Source organism: Triticum aestivum, chromosome 2A (assembly GCF_018294505.1).
Source record: "Triticum aestivum cultivar Chinese Spring chromosome 2A, IWGSC CS RefSeq v2.1, whole genome shotgun sequence".
In the NCBI taxonomy this organism is placed as follows: domain Eukaryota; kingdom Viridiplantae; phylum Streptophyta; class Magnoliopsida; order Poales; family Poaceae; genus Triticum; species Triticum aestivum.
The window spans coordinates 477,949,970-477,967,396 of NC_057797.1; positions in this window are offsets into that span (position 1 = coordinate 477,949,970).

The window sequence follows — 17,427 nt, forward strand, 5'->3', positions numbered from 1 at the left end:
ACCTTTGCAATGATCTTAATTGCACCGAAAGAAATCCAGAAGACTTGGATTCGAAGTCTGGAACTCCACAAGGAAGCCACGAGGCAGGAGGGCGCGCCAAGGGGGTAGGCGCACCCCCACCCTCGTGGGCCCCTCGTAGCTCCACTGGCGTACTTCTTTCGCCTATATATACTCATATACCCTAGAAACATCAGGGAGAGCCACGAAACCACTTTTCCACCGCTGCAACCTTCTGTACCCATGAGATCCCATCTTAGGGCCTTTTCCGACGATCTGCCGGAGGGGGAATCGATCACGGAGGGCTTCTACATCAACACCGTTGCCTCTCTAATGAAGCGTGAGTAGTTTACCACAGACCTTCGGGTCCATAGTTATTAGCTAGATGGCTTCTTCTCTCTCTTTGATTCTCAATACAAAGTTCTCCTTGATGTTCTTGGAGATCTATTCAATGTAATACTCTTTTGCAGTGTGTTTGTCGAGATCCGATGAATTGTGGATTTATGAACAAGATTGTCTATGGATATTATTTGGTTCTTCTCTGAACTCTTATATGCATGATTTGATATCTTTGCAAGACTCTTTGAATTATCGGTTTAGTTTGGCCTACTAGATTGATCTTTCTTGCAATGGGAGAAGTGCTTATGAGGGAGTCCCGGATTAGGGGGTCTCCGGACAGCCGGACTATATCCTTTGGCCGGACTGTTGGACTATGAAGATACAAGATTGAAGACTTCGTCTCGTGTCCGGATGGGACTTTACTTGGCATGGAAGGCAAGCTAGGCAATAAGGATATGTATATCTCCTTTGTAACCGACCTTGTGTAACCCTAGCCCCCCTCCAGTGTGTATATAAACCGGAGGGTTTAGGTCCGTAGGACAACATACAATCATACCATAGGCTAGCTTCTAGGGTTTAGCCTCTCTGATCTCATGGTAGATCAACTCTTGTAATACTCATATCATCAAGAACAATCAAGTAGGATGTAGGGTATTACCTCCATCAAGAGGACCCGAACCTAGGTAAACATCGTGTCCCCTACCTCCTGTTACCATCCGCCTTAGACGCACAGTTCAGGACCCCCTACCCGAGATCCGCCGGCTTTGACACCGACATTGGTGCTTTCATTGAGAGTTCTACTCTGTCGTCATCATAAGGAAGATGGCTCGCCTCGTTGTCAAGGACAACATCACCTCTGGGGGTGCCCTGGCTATAGGCCAAACTCTCCGACTAGGCGGCTTCGTCATGACCGCCCGCTCGGCCGCTGCGCCGATGATGACCTCTCGGGTCATCGAAAATAGCCTCCACATCGTCTCAAAATTTGCCGAGCAGATGGATCCAATGGAGCTCTCCCCTTTGAACGAGCTCTTGGAGCGCATTGACGCTCTGGGAGTCGCTACGGACTACGATCGGATCGGGTTTAACCCGACCAAAGGGAGATTAACTCTCCACCGGTCACCCATCAGATAGCGGTGGTGGAGGAGCAATGCGGTGATTCTCCCTCTATCCTGAGGACGAACTATGTCCGGATTCCCGAGCTCTCCTAACAGGATACTCATTCACGGGAGGACACCGCCCTAACCCTGAATCCAGAATCAGGCCGCATACCGAACCCACAGGGCAACATCTCGGAGCCTGAACTTCCAGGATCGGAAACTCCCCTGCCCCGGGATCACAGATTGGGTCAAGGTCTGGACTTAAATTCACCCACCCACCCAGATACAAATGATCTTTCCCACATTAGGCAAGCGCCCCAAGAGACAGTACATCACTATTGGGATAGATTCCTCCTTGTAATGAACAAGGTCAAGGACTATCGCCAGGAAGATGCAATTTCGTTCTTTTGCAACAATTGCACGGACAAGGGAGTCATCAACGCCATAAGTCGCTGTGACGTAGCACACTTTGCTGACTTGGTGGCCATAGTACGGAAATATTGTGCGATGGAAAGTGCCTGGAAAACCCAAACGCAATTTTGGGATAATCCGGCTCTGACAAAACCCCCAGTCCGAACTAAAGGGTGCACTCTCATAAGTCGCCCGACTCAATTACAAAGAAGCAAAAGCCCACTACAGGGCGTGGAACCATATTGGAGAGATGGCTCAACGGGCCCTGGAAAATCCATAGTACAACGGATACCATATCAACACACAGCCTTAGAGCATGTTGGGTACTCCGGCAGGTGGCCAAAAGCGGTGAGGATCTTCTCACCCAAAATACCTCAGAGCACCTTCCCGCGGATAACAACACAGTATTAACGGTCTTCGAGACATTCGCCTCAAATAATAGGCGTAAGCGAGCACTCCGCAGCCTTGCCGAAGTCTGCCACGTGGCAGCAATAAATCCATGGAGCGAGACGGCTATCACCTTCAATGCCAGTGACGAACCTAAATTCCGAACAGCCCGAGCACCAGCCGCTTTGGTCCTCAGTCCAATTGTGGACGGCTTTCGGCTCACTAAGGTGCTCATGGATGGCGGTAGCGGATTAAACCTCATTTATGAGGAAACTCTCCAGAAAATGGAAATAGACAACAACCGTATTGAGCAAAGCAGTACGACCTTCCAAGGAATCATCCCTAGTCAGGAGGTACATTGCGCTGGGAAAATCACACTTGATGTGGTATTCGGCACTCCGAAGAATTACAGGTCCGAAGAAATTACATTCCAAGTGGCCCCGTTCAGTAGCGGATACCATACCCTTCTAGGGCGGGAGGCATTCATGATTTTTCAAGCCATACCCCATTACGAGTACATGAAGCTCAAAATGCCCGGACCCAAGGGAATTATCACTCTAGCTAGTGATCCGAACATAGCACTCCGCACCGAGAACAAAACAGCCGCACTAGCCCTCGAGGCATTATCCAAAGCCCTTGTGGCGAATGAATTAACCGTGCTGCGCTCCACGGTGGACAGGGACGACGTGATACTAGACAAAAGTCCCAAGTCCACCTCCTTTAAACCAGCGGACGAAATAGTTAAATTCCAGGTCCATCCAACGGACCCTACAAAAAAAACATCCATTGGGGCATACTTAGACCCCGTTGTAGACGCCGCACTATGGGAGTTTCTGCGCGAGAACTGGGACATATTCGCTTGGAATCCTTCAGACATGCCAGGAATCCCATGTAGATTGACCGAGCATAACCTTAATATTCTAAAAGGATTCAAGGTGGTCAAGCAGAATCTTCAGCATTTCTCTGAACCTAAGCGACAAGCCATGGGAGAGGAGCTGGCCAAGCTACTGGAAGCCGGATTCATTAAAGAAATAAAACATCCTGATTGGCTAGCAAACTTGGTGATGGTACCAAAGAAGGACAAATCCTGATGCCTATGTGTCGACTTCAAAGACCTTAATAAGGCTTGCCCAAAGGATCCCTTCCCACTCCCTCGCATCGATCAAATCATCGACACTACCGCAGGACACGAATCATTGTGCTTCCTCGACGCATACTCCGGTTACCACCAAATTAAGATGGCGGAGTCTGATCAAGCCGCAACGGCATTCATAACGCCATACAGCCCCTTCTGCTTTAACACAATGCCCTTCGGCTCAAAAACACCGGCGCAACATAACAGCGCATGATCCAGACTTGTCTGGAAAAGCAGATCGGTAAGACTGTGGAGGCATGTGTAGACGATGTGGTCATTAAAACCAAACACGTCGACTTTTTAATAGACGACTTGAGGCTCACGTTCACCAATCTCCGAACATATGACATTAAGCTCAACCCGAAAAAATGCGTTTTTGGCGTTCCCGCCGAAAAGCTCCTGGGCTTCATCGTCTCCAGTAGAGGAACTGAAGCAAATCCGGCTAAAATCGGAGCTCTGTCATAGTTGGCTATCCCAACTGACCTCAAGCAAATCCAGAAATTGACTGGATGCGTGGCAGCTTTAAGCCGCTTTATCTCCTGATTAGGAGAAAAGGCACTTTCCCTTTATCGCCTTCTTCGGTGCACCGAAGACTTCGAGTGGACGGACACAGCCACGGCCGGACTGGAAGAAATAAAAGCCATCCTGGCCACCAACCCAATCCTGGCCGCGCCAACTATTGGCGAACCAATGCTATTATATATAGCGGCAACTCACCAAGTTGTAAGCGCAGTGCTCGTCGTCGAACGAGAGATGGACGGACATAAATTCCCACTTCAAAAGCCGGTATATTATGTATCCACCGTCCTCACTCCATGCAAATCACGGTACCCACATTACCAAAAGATAGCATACGCGGTATTTATGGCATCCCGGAAATTACGACACTACTTTCAAGAGTGTTCTATTACGGTGGCCTCCGAAGTACCACTCAATGACATAATAAACAACTGCGATGCCACGGGCCGGATCGCCAAATGGGCCATGAGCTCCTCCCATTCGACATAACATATAAGCCACGACGAGCCATTAAGTCACAAGAAACTGGCCGATTTCGTAGCTGAATGGACAGAAGCCGAACTCCCTAAAGAGTACGGCGCATACTCCAATTGGATCATGCACTTCGCCAGCTCTAAAATGTTGGCTGGTCTCGGGGCTGGTGTCATCTTGACGTCCCCCACCGGAGATACGGTGCAATACGTGCTCTAAATACTATATACATAGACTCCAATAACGCAGCCGAATATGAGGCCCTATTACACGGCCTCCGGATGGCAGTCTCCATGGGCATCCAACGCCTAGAGGTACGTGGGGACTCGAACCTCGCAATATCCCAAATAAATGGAGACTTCGATGCCAAGGATCCGAAAATGGTGGCATATCGCAACGCCGTCCTCAAAATGTCAGCTCGGTTCGAGGGGCTTGAATTCCATCATGTGGCTCGGGAAAACAACCAGGCGGCGGACATCCTAGCCTGTATCGGCGCTAAACGCGACCCTGTCCCACCGAACATCTTCCTGGATGGGAAGGGGACACCGGAAAAAATAGTCCGGACCCGGCCACAACCCCAGATACCGAATACTCTGACACAATCGGAGGCTCTGCCACCGAAATAACACATTCAGCCCACATGATAATGGTTGTCATCGCCCCATGGACAGAACCATTCCTGGCCTACCTAACCAGACAGGAATTACCCGAGGACCAAAATTAGGCCCGCTGCATAGTTGGGCGATCTAAAGCCTACAAGGTCCATGAGGGAGAGCTTTATAAAAAAAGCACAACCGGAGTCCTTCAAAGGTGCATCTCCGAAGAGGAAGGGTGGAAGCTTTTGGCAGAAATCCATGCCGGACTTGGAGGCCACCACGCCACAGCCCGGGCCCTTGTAAGCAAGGCCTTCCGTATAGGTTTTTATTGGCCGACGGCCTGGGCAGATGCACAACATCCGGTACAACATTGTGTCAGTTGCCAGCTTTCTGCAAACCAAATCCACATGCCACCTACCGCCCTCCAAACAATCCCCATTACTTGGCCCTTTGCGGTCTGGGGGCTCAATATGGTCGGACCCCTCAAAGGGGGAACCCATAAGAGAAAATACTTACTGGTCATGGTGGATAAATTCACCAAATGGATAGAAGCCAAACCTGTCAAAACGGCTGAATCCGGACCGGTGATAGACTTCATATCCGGGGTCGTACACCGTTATGGCGTCCCCCACAGCATCATCACTGACAACGGCACGAACTTTACAGCCGACAAGGTGAAACTTTGGTGCAGCAACATGGGCATCAAGCTCGATTATGCTTCTGTCTATCATCCGCAAACTAACGGTCAAGTCGAACGAGCGAATGGTCTTATCATGAGCGGAATTATACCCAGATTAGTCCGGTCTTTAAAGGAATCAGACACTCATTGGGTAGAGGAGCTCGACTCCGTACTATGGGGGCTGCGGACCACGCCGAATCGCACTACCGGATACACACCATTTTTTATGGTGTACGGCGCTGAGGCGGTGTTGCCTTGCGACATAATTCATGACTCCCCTCGAGTGTGCATGTACGAAGAAAGAGAGGCCGAGCTCGATCGTCAGGACAGTTTGGATACCCTGGAGGAGTAGCGCGACGTGGCAAAAGCCCGTTCCGCATTCTATGAGCAACAGGCTCGAAGGTATCAAAGCAGAGAAGTGCGGGCCAAAACCTATAACGTTGGCGAAGTAGTTCTACGCCTGCGGGAGAAGAAAAAGAACAAGCTCAAGCCCAAATGGGAAGGTCCCTTCATTATCGACCAGGTTCTGACCGGTGGAGCGTACCGTCTGCGGGATGCATCGAATAATCGACTCGAGCCAAACCCATGGAACGCAGCCAGACTCCAAAGATTCTACGCCTAGCGCTGGACTCTATGTTCGTCTCCTTACCTCCATGAATTTTTTGCACACCTGTTTTTTTCTCTCTTTCTTTCTCACTTTTCTCTTCAAGGCCCTAAGGGGCTACATTTGTGTCTTGGTTACACAATCTTGACGTGCTAACCGTGCTCAATATACCTAGGGGCTTCTTGCACAGAAGCTTAATCTAATTACCTTTCCGGGCTTTATGCCCCGCACATGTGTTATTCTTCCGCATGTACCTTTTTTCGCCATTATATGCATCGATATGACTTAAGTTTTGGCCAAGTTGGGTTGTCTGGCTCTTGTATTTATGCCCTACGTTCCCGTTAATTCGGCTAGGGCATAAGGGGAGCACCTCTGTGATTGTTACTGTCGGGTCAGCCGGATGTGTACCTCAGACTGGGTGAAGCTGAAAGCTAGCATTCTTAAGGGAATATTCGGTCGGTGAATAAAAGATGACTTTCATTTAAATTACTACACGCCCCCAGATGTTTTTAACCTGTATCTCACAGTTCGGACATGCACATTAGGGCATGCGTACCCAGGGAAAGGAACCCTTAACGGAACTATTCTCCCTGGAAGATGTTTCTTACTATCCATGTAATATATCATAGTTGGTTGGGTACTTGTCTATTCAAGCACTTATGACCCCTACGCCTGGTTTCCATGCATACCCCGGTTTTTATATAACCGAGTGGATATTCGGATACACTCCGGACTATCGGGTCCAGAGGTTGAAGCGAAAAGGTCCGCCATGACAAATGATTTACAATCCGGCTAGGGACATTACATATGTCCCTTGAAGTACACAGTCACTAAGACTGATTAAATTCTTCTTCTATACCATCCGACAAGCTGTCTAGCCTACAATACTATTGGGAATACTTTGCGGCTAATTCTACTTGATCATACACTAAACTGACGGGGATCTCTTTCCCATCGGGCCCCACAGGTCCGACCTCGGCCATGTGGTTTGGGTCAGCCTTGGTATATCGTGTCTTCACCATAGCCCAGGCTTCCCTTGCACCTTGTCGGCAGGCTGATATCTTACATAATTGGAAGTGCCGCCGCGCTCCCTTGAGCTTCTCTATAAGCTCCCCCATGCCTCCTAGCAGGGATGCGGAGGGCCACAAGGCTTGGGCAATACTATGCATCACTTGCCGAACTTGTTCGTGCAGTTGTGAGAGCTCTGGTAGAAGATCACCCGAAGACCCGGGCATCTCCTCTGTGGGACGACCCGTCAGCGTACCTTCAGACATAACGCTATTAGCAGGCTTCTTCGCTGAACTCCTTTAAAAAGTTCGTTCAAGCACTTACAAAAACTGCCGCGCTGAAGCCGTTTATTCTCCTTCACGGAGTCCGCAAGCTGGGCTCGGACATCCTTCAATTCCATGACCAGTCGGATATTGGCATCTTGGAGATCATTTTTCTCCTGCCTAACTCGCGTCAGCACGCGCTCGCCATCATTTCGTTGTCGATCATCACGTGCTGTATCCGCCTCCATAGCCTCCGGATTCACTCCGGGGCCACCTACAACATCTATTGTTAGGTGTGCATACATGCCGCATACTACCTGGTACCGTTATTCTTTGCAATAGACAAAAGAGTTATCAGGGGTACCCTTTTTGGACTCCTTCAATGCGGCAACAGCGGCTTCCAGCTAGGCCTTGCACTCATCCAGCTCTTGAGACAGTTGGGAATTCTTCTTCGTAAGAACCTGCACAAATAATGATCCTTAAATCAGTTGCGTCAACTATTTCAAGTGTCGGGGGCTACTGATACATATAATCGTCAGATTTTCTTACCCATACATCCCTTACATACTGATCCGTGGCTCTGGCTAGACCATTTTGAGCAGCACGGAGGTACGTGTCTCCAGAATTGAAGGCATCAAATGCCTCTGGTGAGAAGCAAGTGTCGCGGAGTATGGCCCGGCGACGCCTATGATTCATGGCGCTCTCCACTTCTTAATTTGTAGCGGATAGTCTATCCGCATCCTCTGTAGGAGGAGCATCCGGCGTCCGCCCCATGTTGGCTTCCCCCTCTATGTTTGGCCCTGGAGCCCGACTGGTGGAGGCTTGATCGGCAGCCTCTCCGGATATACTCCGACAAGCGTTCTTTCTATTAAAGAAGCATGGACGTCATTACATTTTGAGAAAGACGACAACCATGGAGCGAGGTTTTGTGTCATACCTCTGCGTCGGCATCTTCGTCCTAACCACCTTCCTTTTTGGCCTACCCGGCTCCAGTGCCTCTTGTTGGCGAGTTGCTGCGGGTTTGGCACGGTGTCCCGAATGCCTGCCCTGTAAAACACCATATGTGTATGGTAGGTGAAGTGTCTAAAAGGGGATCCTAGTTTTGGAGTTGGGATTTTGGTTTCTCTTACGTGCGACGCAGGGAGCCGTCCGAGATAGTCGGCCGTTATGGCCACCATGGCGTCATCGCAGCTCAATTGATAGAATTGCTTGTCTATCAGCTCCACGAATATGTCCGGATCCTCTTCGAGTCCGGGACCGAGGGCCCGGCCAGGGTCCTCTGGTTGTGGATATGGGCTGTTGACCTCCCTTACAGCTTTTCGCAGTTCCTGCCGTAAAATGGCAAGGTGAGTACCTACGACGAAGAATGCGGGAAGAATGGGAGTAAAGAGGTATAACTCACCCAGCTTGGAGGGTTGTACATGGAGAATCCATCCCGTGGCTTGATATGGATGAACTCCTCTTCCTCTCCCTTGAAAAACTCGGACAAATTTTTTGCTAAAGCAGCAGCGGAGTCCAGTCCCTTACGCCTGCAACGGGTGGCATCATCTTCCCCGTTAAAACACCACAGGGGGTGCCCTCGATATTGAAGTGGATGCACTCCTCGCGTTATGCATATTGACATAACCTCGATTATTGTCAATCATGATTGAGCCAGCGCTTTAATCCGGTTCATCAGGTAAAGGACTTCTCTGTTGTCTTCCTCCTGGGGGCTCCATGGGCGCCAGCTTCGGCGTTTCTTCAAAGGAGCATTGTTGAACTCAGGAAGGCCCCGCCGAACAGGGTCTGGAAGGGGGACGTCCTCCATATAAAACCACTCCGAAGGCCAATCTTCAGACGTCTTCTTCGGAGTACCAGACAGGTATAAGGTTTCGGCGATGCGCCATATTTCGGCTCCGCCCACTTGATAAAGTGACCCCTTTTGTGTGCGGGGCACAAGGCAAAATAACCTTTTCCACAGCTCGAAATGAGCCTCATAGCCTAAAAATAGCTCGCAAAGGGCAACGTAGCCGACGATGTGTAATATGGAAGCAGGGGTGAAATTATGCAGTTGGAGATCTTAAAACTCCAGGTGCTCGCGGAGGAATGGACGAATTAGAAATCCGAGTCCCCTTAGTAAGTAAGGAACAAGGCACACCCGCTCCCCCTTAGAGGGGCTGGGGAAGCTCTCCTCTTACTCCCCGCCATTATAAGTGGCAAGCTCGGCTCGGACGGGGACCATATACGCTGGAGGGAGAAATCCCTGAGTCTGCAACTCTACTAATCGACTGTGTGGGACTGAACACCTCTCCCAATCACCAGGCTTAGGGCTACGGGGGCGGGAGGAGGAGCTGCGATGGTCGGACATGTTGGAGTGGATTTTTCCGAAGCGCACTCCCATGGATTCTCGTCGTGGGAGGATGGTATGGATTGGATCTAAGAATCCCCATCCCTTTAATAGACAATTTATTTACCTGGCTAGGGGGCGAATGTAAAAATGCCCTGGCTCCTTGTATTCGTTCGACGCGTGGAAGATAGCCCTTATTGAGCACAGAAGCCAAGAAGTCCAACATTTATGGGGCCGGACACTACTTAACAGACATTCAAAATTTGGAGAAGAACCCGCCTTGCAATGCCGAATACAATATTGCGCGCCGGACTCGACGTCATTAAAGCCTGGTTCGGGGGCTACTGAGGGAGTCCTGGATTAGGGGGTCTCCGGACAGCCGGACTATATCCTTTGGCCGGACTGTTGGACTATGAAGATACAAGATTGAAGACTTCGTCTCATGTCCGGATGGGACTTTACTTGGTGTGGAAGGCAAGCTAGGCAATACGGATATGTATATATCCTCCTTTGTAACCGACCTTGTGTAACCCTAGCCTCCTCCGGTGTCTATATAAACCGGAGGGTTTAGGTCTGTAGGACAACATACAATCATACCATAGGCTAAATTCTAGGGTTTAGCCTCTCTGATCTCGTGGTAGATCAACTCTTGTAATACTCATATCATCAAGAACAATCAAGCAGGACGTAGGGTATTACCTCCATCAAGAGGGCCCGAACCTGGGTAAACATCGTGTCCCCTGCCTCCTATTACCATCCGCCTTAGACGCACAGTTCGGGACCCCCTACCCGAGATCCGCCGGTTTTGACACCGATAGCTTAGCTTTGGGTTCAATCTTATGGTGTCCTTTCCCAGTGACAGTAGGGACAGCAAGGCATGTATTGTATTGTTGCCATCGAGGATAAAAAGATGGGGTGTATATCATATTGGTTGAGTTTATCCCTCTACATCATGGCATCTTGCTTAATGAGTTACTCTGTTCTTATGAACTTAATACTCTAGATGCATGCTGGATAGCGTTCAATGTGTGGAGTAATAGTAGTAGATGAAGAATCGTTTCGATCTGCTTGACACAGACGTGATGCCTATATTCATGATCATTGCCTTAGATATCTTCATAACTATGCGCTTTTCTTTCAACTGCTCGGAAGTAATTTGTTCACCCACTCTAATACATGCTATCTTGAGAGAAGCCACTAGTAAAACCTATGGCCCCCGGGTCTCTCCCCTATTATATTACATCTCGTTTATTTACATCGCATCTCGTTTACTATTTTGCAATCTTTACTTTCCAATCTATGCAACAAAAATACCAAAAATATTTACTTTACTATCTCTATTAGATCTCACTTTTGTCAGTGACCGTGAAGGGATTGACGACCCCTTTATCGTGTTGGTTGCAAGGTTCTTGATTATTTGTGCAGGTACCAGGTGACTTGTGCGTTGTCTCCTAGTGGATTGATACCTTGGTTCTCAAAACTGAGGGAAATACTTACGCTACTTTGCTACATCACCCTTTCCTCTTCAAGGGAAAACCAACTCTTGCTCAAGAGGTAGCAAGAAGGATTTCTGGCGTCGTTGCCGGGGAGATCTACGCCAAGTCAAGACATACCAAGTACCCATCATAAACTCTTCTCCCTCGCATTACATTATTTGCCATTCGCCTCTCATTTTTGTATCCCCCACTTGTAAAATGATTTTCGAAAACCTTCGCCTTTTCTTCGCCTCTCTTTCATTTGTCTTTTTCATTTGCCCTTATGTCTTACTTGCATTGTTTGCTCGTTTGCTTGGTATAATTGTGTGCTTATTGCAAATCAGAACCAAAACTTATGGGTCCTCATCCACTTGCTAATCTTTTTAAGATATCCAATTCTATCGAACCAATTGCTAGTGAGTTGAGTGCACTAGATTATCTTTATGAAGTTTTGCTTGAAATCCGTGAATGTGAAAATTGTGATGAACTTCTTTATGAGGTGATTCACGATAGATCTTTGAATAAAAAGCATGATTGCAATGATGTTATTATAAATTCTATTAATATCTATTGTGCTAATAATATGCAAAACCCTAAGCTTGGGAATGCTAATTTTGCTATGTCTACTACTTGTTGCAATGATCATGATTGGGGTGATTCTTCTTATAATCTTAAAAGTTTATTTAAGCCCCATGATGAATATGAGATTGACAATAATGTTTTCAATAATATTGAAAGTGGGTTTGGAAGAGTTTCAACTTTAGATCCCACATATTTGGATAACGTTCAATGTTATGAAGTTTTTGATAAAAGTGGGTACGGAGAGGTCATGACTTTATTTTATGATAATCCCACTATTTTGGAAGACTGTCAACTTTGCATGCATGTGGATCATGAAGAGAAAATTTTATGTGATAGCTATATTGTTGAATTTTATTATGATCCTACATGTAATTATTATGAGAGGGGAAAATATGGTTGTAGAAATTTTCATGTCACTAAATTACCTCTCGTTATGTCGAGATTGCTATTGTTTCTTTCTCCTTCCTTGCATATGCTAGTTTTTACTTGTCTTGATAAATTGTTTGCTTATATAATGCCTATGCATAGGAAGTATGTTAGACTTATATGTGATTTTCATATGCTTCATGGTGCTCCCTTCGTGTTTCAATTGCTATGTTTCATGTGAGCATCATTAAAATTATACATGCCTAGCTAGGGGCGTTAAACGATAGCGCTTGTTGGGAGGCAACCCAATTTTTTTGTTCTTTGCTTTTTGCCCCTGTTTAGTAGTAAATAATTCCTCTAGCTTCTATTATTATTGTGTTTTTTATGTTTTAATTAGTGTTTGTGCCAAGTAAAGCTTTTAGGATCTTCTTGGGTGATAGTTGTTTGTTCTTGCTGTAAAAAAAACAAAAACTTTTACGCTCACGAAATTGATTTTCATTTTTTACCAGAGAGCGATAAAATACCTACTCCACTTACAGTAGATCAATATACAAATTTCTCAGGCCTTCCTAATTTTTCAGAATTTTTGGAGTTACAGAAGTATTCGAAAGTTACATATTGCTACCGACTGTTCTGTTTTTGACAGATTCTTTTTTCGTGTGTTGTTTGCTTATTTTGATGAATCTATGAGTAGTATCGGGGGGTATGAACCATAGAGAAGTTGGAATACAGTAGGTTTAACACCAATATAAATAAAGAATGAGTTCATTACAGTACCTTAAAGTGGTGGTTTATCTTCTTATACTGACGGAGCTCATGAGATTTTTTGTTGAATTTTTGTGTTGTGAAGTTTTCAAGTTTTTGGATAAAGATTTGATAGATTTTGGAATAAGAAGTGGCAAGAGCCTAAGCTTGGGGATTCCCAAGGCACCGCAAGGTAAAATTCAAGGACAGCCAAAAGCGTAAGCTTGGGGATGCCCCGGAAGGCATCCCCTCTTTCGTCTTTGTCTATCAGTAACTTTACTTGAGGCTATATTTTTATTCACCACATGATATGTGTTTTGCTTGGAGCGTCTTGTATTATTGGAGTCTTTTCTTTTTAGTTTACCACAATCATCCTTGATGTACACACCTTTTGGGATATACACGCATGAATGGGAATTTATTAGAATACTCTATGTGCTTCACTTATGTCTTTTGAGCTAGATAATTTTGCTCTACTGCTTCACTTATATCTTTTTAGAGCACGGTGGTGGTTTTATTTTATAGAAATTACTGATCTCTCATGCTTCACTTATATTATTTTGAGAGTCTTTTAGAACAGCATGGTAATTTGCTTTGGCTATAAAACTAGTCCTAATATGATGGGCATCCAAGATGGGTATAATAAAAACTTTCATATAAAGTGCGTTGAATACTATGAGAAGTTTGATTCTTTATGATTGTTTTGAGATAGGAAGATGGTGATATTAGAGTCATTCTAGTAGATTAGTTGTGAATTTGAGAGATACTTGTGTTAAAGTTTGTGATTCCCATAGCATGCACGTACGGTGAACCGTTATGTGATGAAGTTGGAGTGTGATCTATTTATTGATTGTCTTCCTTATGAGTGGCGGTCGGGCACGAGCGATGGTCTTTTCTACCAATCTATCCCCCTAGGAGCATGTGCGTAGTACTTTGTTTCAATAACTAATAGATTTTTGCAATAAGTATGTGAGTTCTTTATGACTAATGTTGAGTCCATGGATTATACACACTCTCACCCTTCCACCATTGCTAGCGTCTCTAGTACCGCGCAACTTTCGACGGTACCGTAAACCCATCATTTACCGTCCTCAAAACAGCCACCATACCTACCTATTATGGCATTTCCATAGACATTCGAGATATATTGCCATGCAACTTTCCACCGTTCCGTTTATTATGACACGCTTCATCATTGTCATATTTCTTTGCATGATCATGTAGTTGACATCGTATTTGTGGCAAAGCCACCATTCATAATTCTTTCATACATGTTACTCTTGATTAATTGCACATCCCGGTACACCGCCGAAGGCATTCACATCGAGTCATATTTTGTTCTAAGTATCGAGTTGTAATTCTTGAGTTGTAAGTAAATAAAAGTGTGATGATCATCATTATTAGAGCATTGTCACAGTGAGGAAAGGATGATGGAGACTATGATTCCCCCACAAGTCTGGATGAGACTCTGGACAAAAAAGATAAAAAAAGAGGCCAAAAAAAGAGAGGGCCCAAAAAAATGAGAAAAACAGAAAAAAGACAATGCTACTATCCTTTTTCCACACTTCTGCTTCAAAGTAGCACCATGATCTTCATGATAGAGAGTCTCTTATTTTGTCACTTTCATATACTAGTGGGAATTTTTCATTATAGAACTTGGCTTGTATATTCCAATGATGGGCTTCCTCAAAATGCCCTAGGTCTTCATGAGCAAGCAAGTTGGATGCACACCCACTTAGTTTCTTTTTGAGCTTTCATACACTTATAGCTCTAGTGCATCCGTTGCATGGAAATCCCTACTCACTCACATTGATATCTATTGGTAGGCAGCTCCGTAGCTTGTTGATACGCCTAGTTGATGTGAGACTATCTTCTCAATTTTGTCTTCTCCACAACCACCCATCTATTCCACCTATAGTGCTATATCCATGGCTCACGCTCATGTATTGCGTGAAGATTGAAAAAGTTTGAGAACATCAAAAGTAGGAAACAATTGCTTGGCTTGTCATCGGGGTTGTGCATGATTATTATTTTGTGAGATGAAGATAGAGCATAGCCAGACTGTATGATTTTGTAGGGATAGCTTTCTTTTGCCATGTGATTTTAAGAAGACATGATTGCTTTGTTAGTATGCTTGAAGTATTATTGTTTTTATGTCAATATTAAACTTTTGCCTTTAATCTTTCGGATCTGAACATTCATGCCACAATAAAGAAAAGTACATTGCTAATTATATTAGGTAGCATTCCACATCAAAAATTCTATTTTTATCATTTACCTACTCGAGGACGAGCAGGAATTAAGCTTGGGAATGCTTGATACGTCTCCAACATATCTATAATTTTTGATTGTTTCATACTATTATATTATCTGTTTTGGATGTTTAATGGGCTTTAATATGCTCTTTTATATTATTCTTGGGACTAGCCTATTAACCAGAGGCCCAGTGCCAGTTTCTGTTTTTTTCCCATATTAGAGTTTTGTAGAAAAGGAATACCAAACGGAGTCCAAACGAAATGAAACCTTCGCGATAATCTTTCTTGGACCGAAAGCAATCCAGAAGAATTGGAGTCGATGTCTGGAATTCCACGAGGAAGCCACGAGGCAGGAGGGCGCGCCCAGGGGTAGGCACGCCCACCACCCGTGTGGGCTCCTCGTAGCTCCACCGACGTACTTCTTTTGCCTATATATACTCTTATACCCTAGAAACATCAGAGAGAGCCACGAAACCACATTTCCACCACCGCAACCTTCTGTACCCGTGACATCCATCTTGGGCCTTTTCCATCGATTTGCTGGAGGGGGATTCGATCACGGAGGGCTTCTACATCAACACTATTGCTTCTCCGATGAAGTGTGAGTAGTTTACCACATACCTTCGGGTCCATAGTTATTAGCTAGATGACTTATTCTCTCTTTTTGATTCTCAATACAAAGTTCTCCTCGATGTTCTTGGAGATCTATTCGATGTAATTCTCTTTTGTGGTGTGTTTGTCGAGATCCGATGAATTGTGGATTTATGAACAAGATTATCTAGGAATATTATTTGGTTCTTCCCTGAATTTTTATACGCATGATTTGATATCTTTGCAAGTCTCTTAGAATTATTGGTTTCGTTTGGCCTATTAGATAAATCTTTCTTGCAATGGGAGAAGTGCTTAGCTTTGGGTTCAATCTTGCGGTGTCCTTTCCCAGTGACAGTAGGGGCAGCAAGGCACGTATTGTATTGTTTCCATTGAGGATAAAAAGATGGGGTTTATATCATATTGCTTGAGTTTATCCCTCTACATCAGGTCATCTTGCTTAATGCGTTACTCCGCTCTTATGAACTTAATACTCTAGATGCCTGCTGGATAACGGTCGATGTGTGGAGTAATAGTAGTAGATGCAAAATCGTTTATCTACTTGACACGGACGTGATGCCTATATTCATGATCATTGCCTTAGATATCTTCATAACTACGCGCTTTTCTATCAATTGCTCGGCAGTAATTTGTTCACCCACCGTAATACATGCTATCTTGAGAGAAGCCACTAGTGAAACCTATGGTCCCAAGGTCTCTTTCCTATTATATTACATCTCTTTTATTTACATTGCATCTCGTTTACTATTTTGCAATCTTTACTTTCCAATCTATACAACAAAAATACCAAAAATATTTACTTTACTATCTCTATTAGATCTCACTTTTGCGAGTAACCATGAAGGGATTGACAACCCCTTTATAGCGTTGGTTGCAAGGTTCTTGATTGTTTGTGCAGGTACTAGGTGACTTGTGCGTTGTCTCCTACTAGTTTGATACCTTGGTTCTCAAAACTGAGGGAAATACTTACGCTACTTTGTTGCATCACCCTTTCCTCTTGAAGGGAAAACCAACGCATGCTCAAGAGGTAGCAGTCATCCGCCATGAGCTCTCCTTTGAGGCGGCTCAGCGCAACCATCACCTCTTGCAAGATCTCGTGGCATATAGCACCGCGTCCGCGCGCAAGCTCGAGGGCACGGCCAAGCTCATCCTCCGCGCCGAGGGTTGCTGGGGAAGTTCGAGCTGGCCTGCTTGCCCAGGTAGGGAGCTCGATGCCGGCGCCTTCCCCGCTGCCTCACGGTACTTGGAAAAGGTGCTAGGTGATGCGGCCTCGCCACCTGAAGACAAGGCAGATGCTACGGACCCCCAGCCACCGGCGATGACCAACGGAGGAGCCGTTGGCATGCCAGCTACGCCCCTGGCTGGGGCACGAAGAAGTGACGTCAGGAAAGCCGGATCAAGGCCCCAGGTCGGTGGGCCTGCTTTAGGAGCGGGTCTCGGGTCCGGCCCGGCGGCCCGGCCAGCGGAGCACAGGGTCAATGGCGGTCCAGTGGTCGCTGAGGGTCGCCCCTCAAGAGATCTCACCGCTCCAGCCGAGGGGATCCTGGGGAGCCTTGGTCAGAAG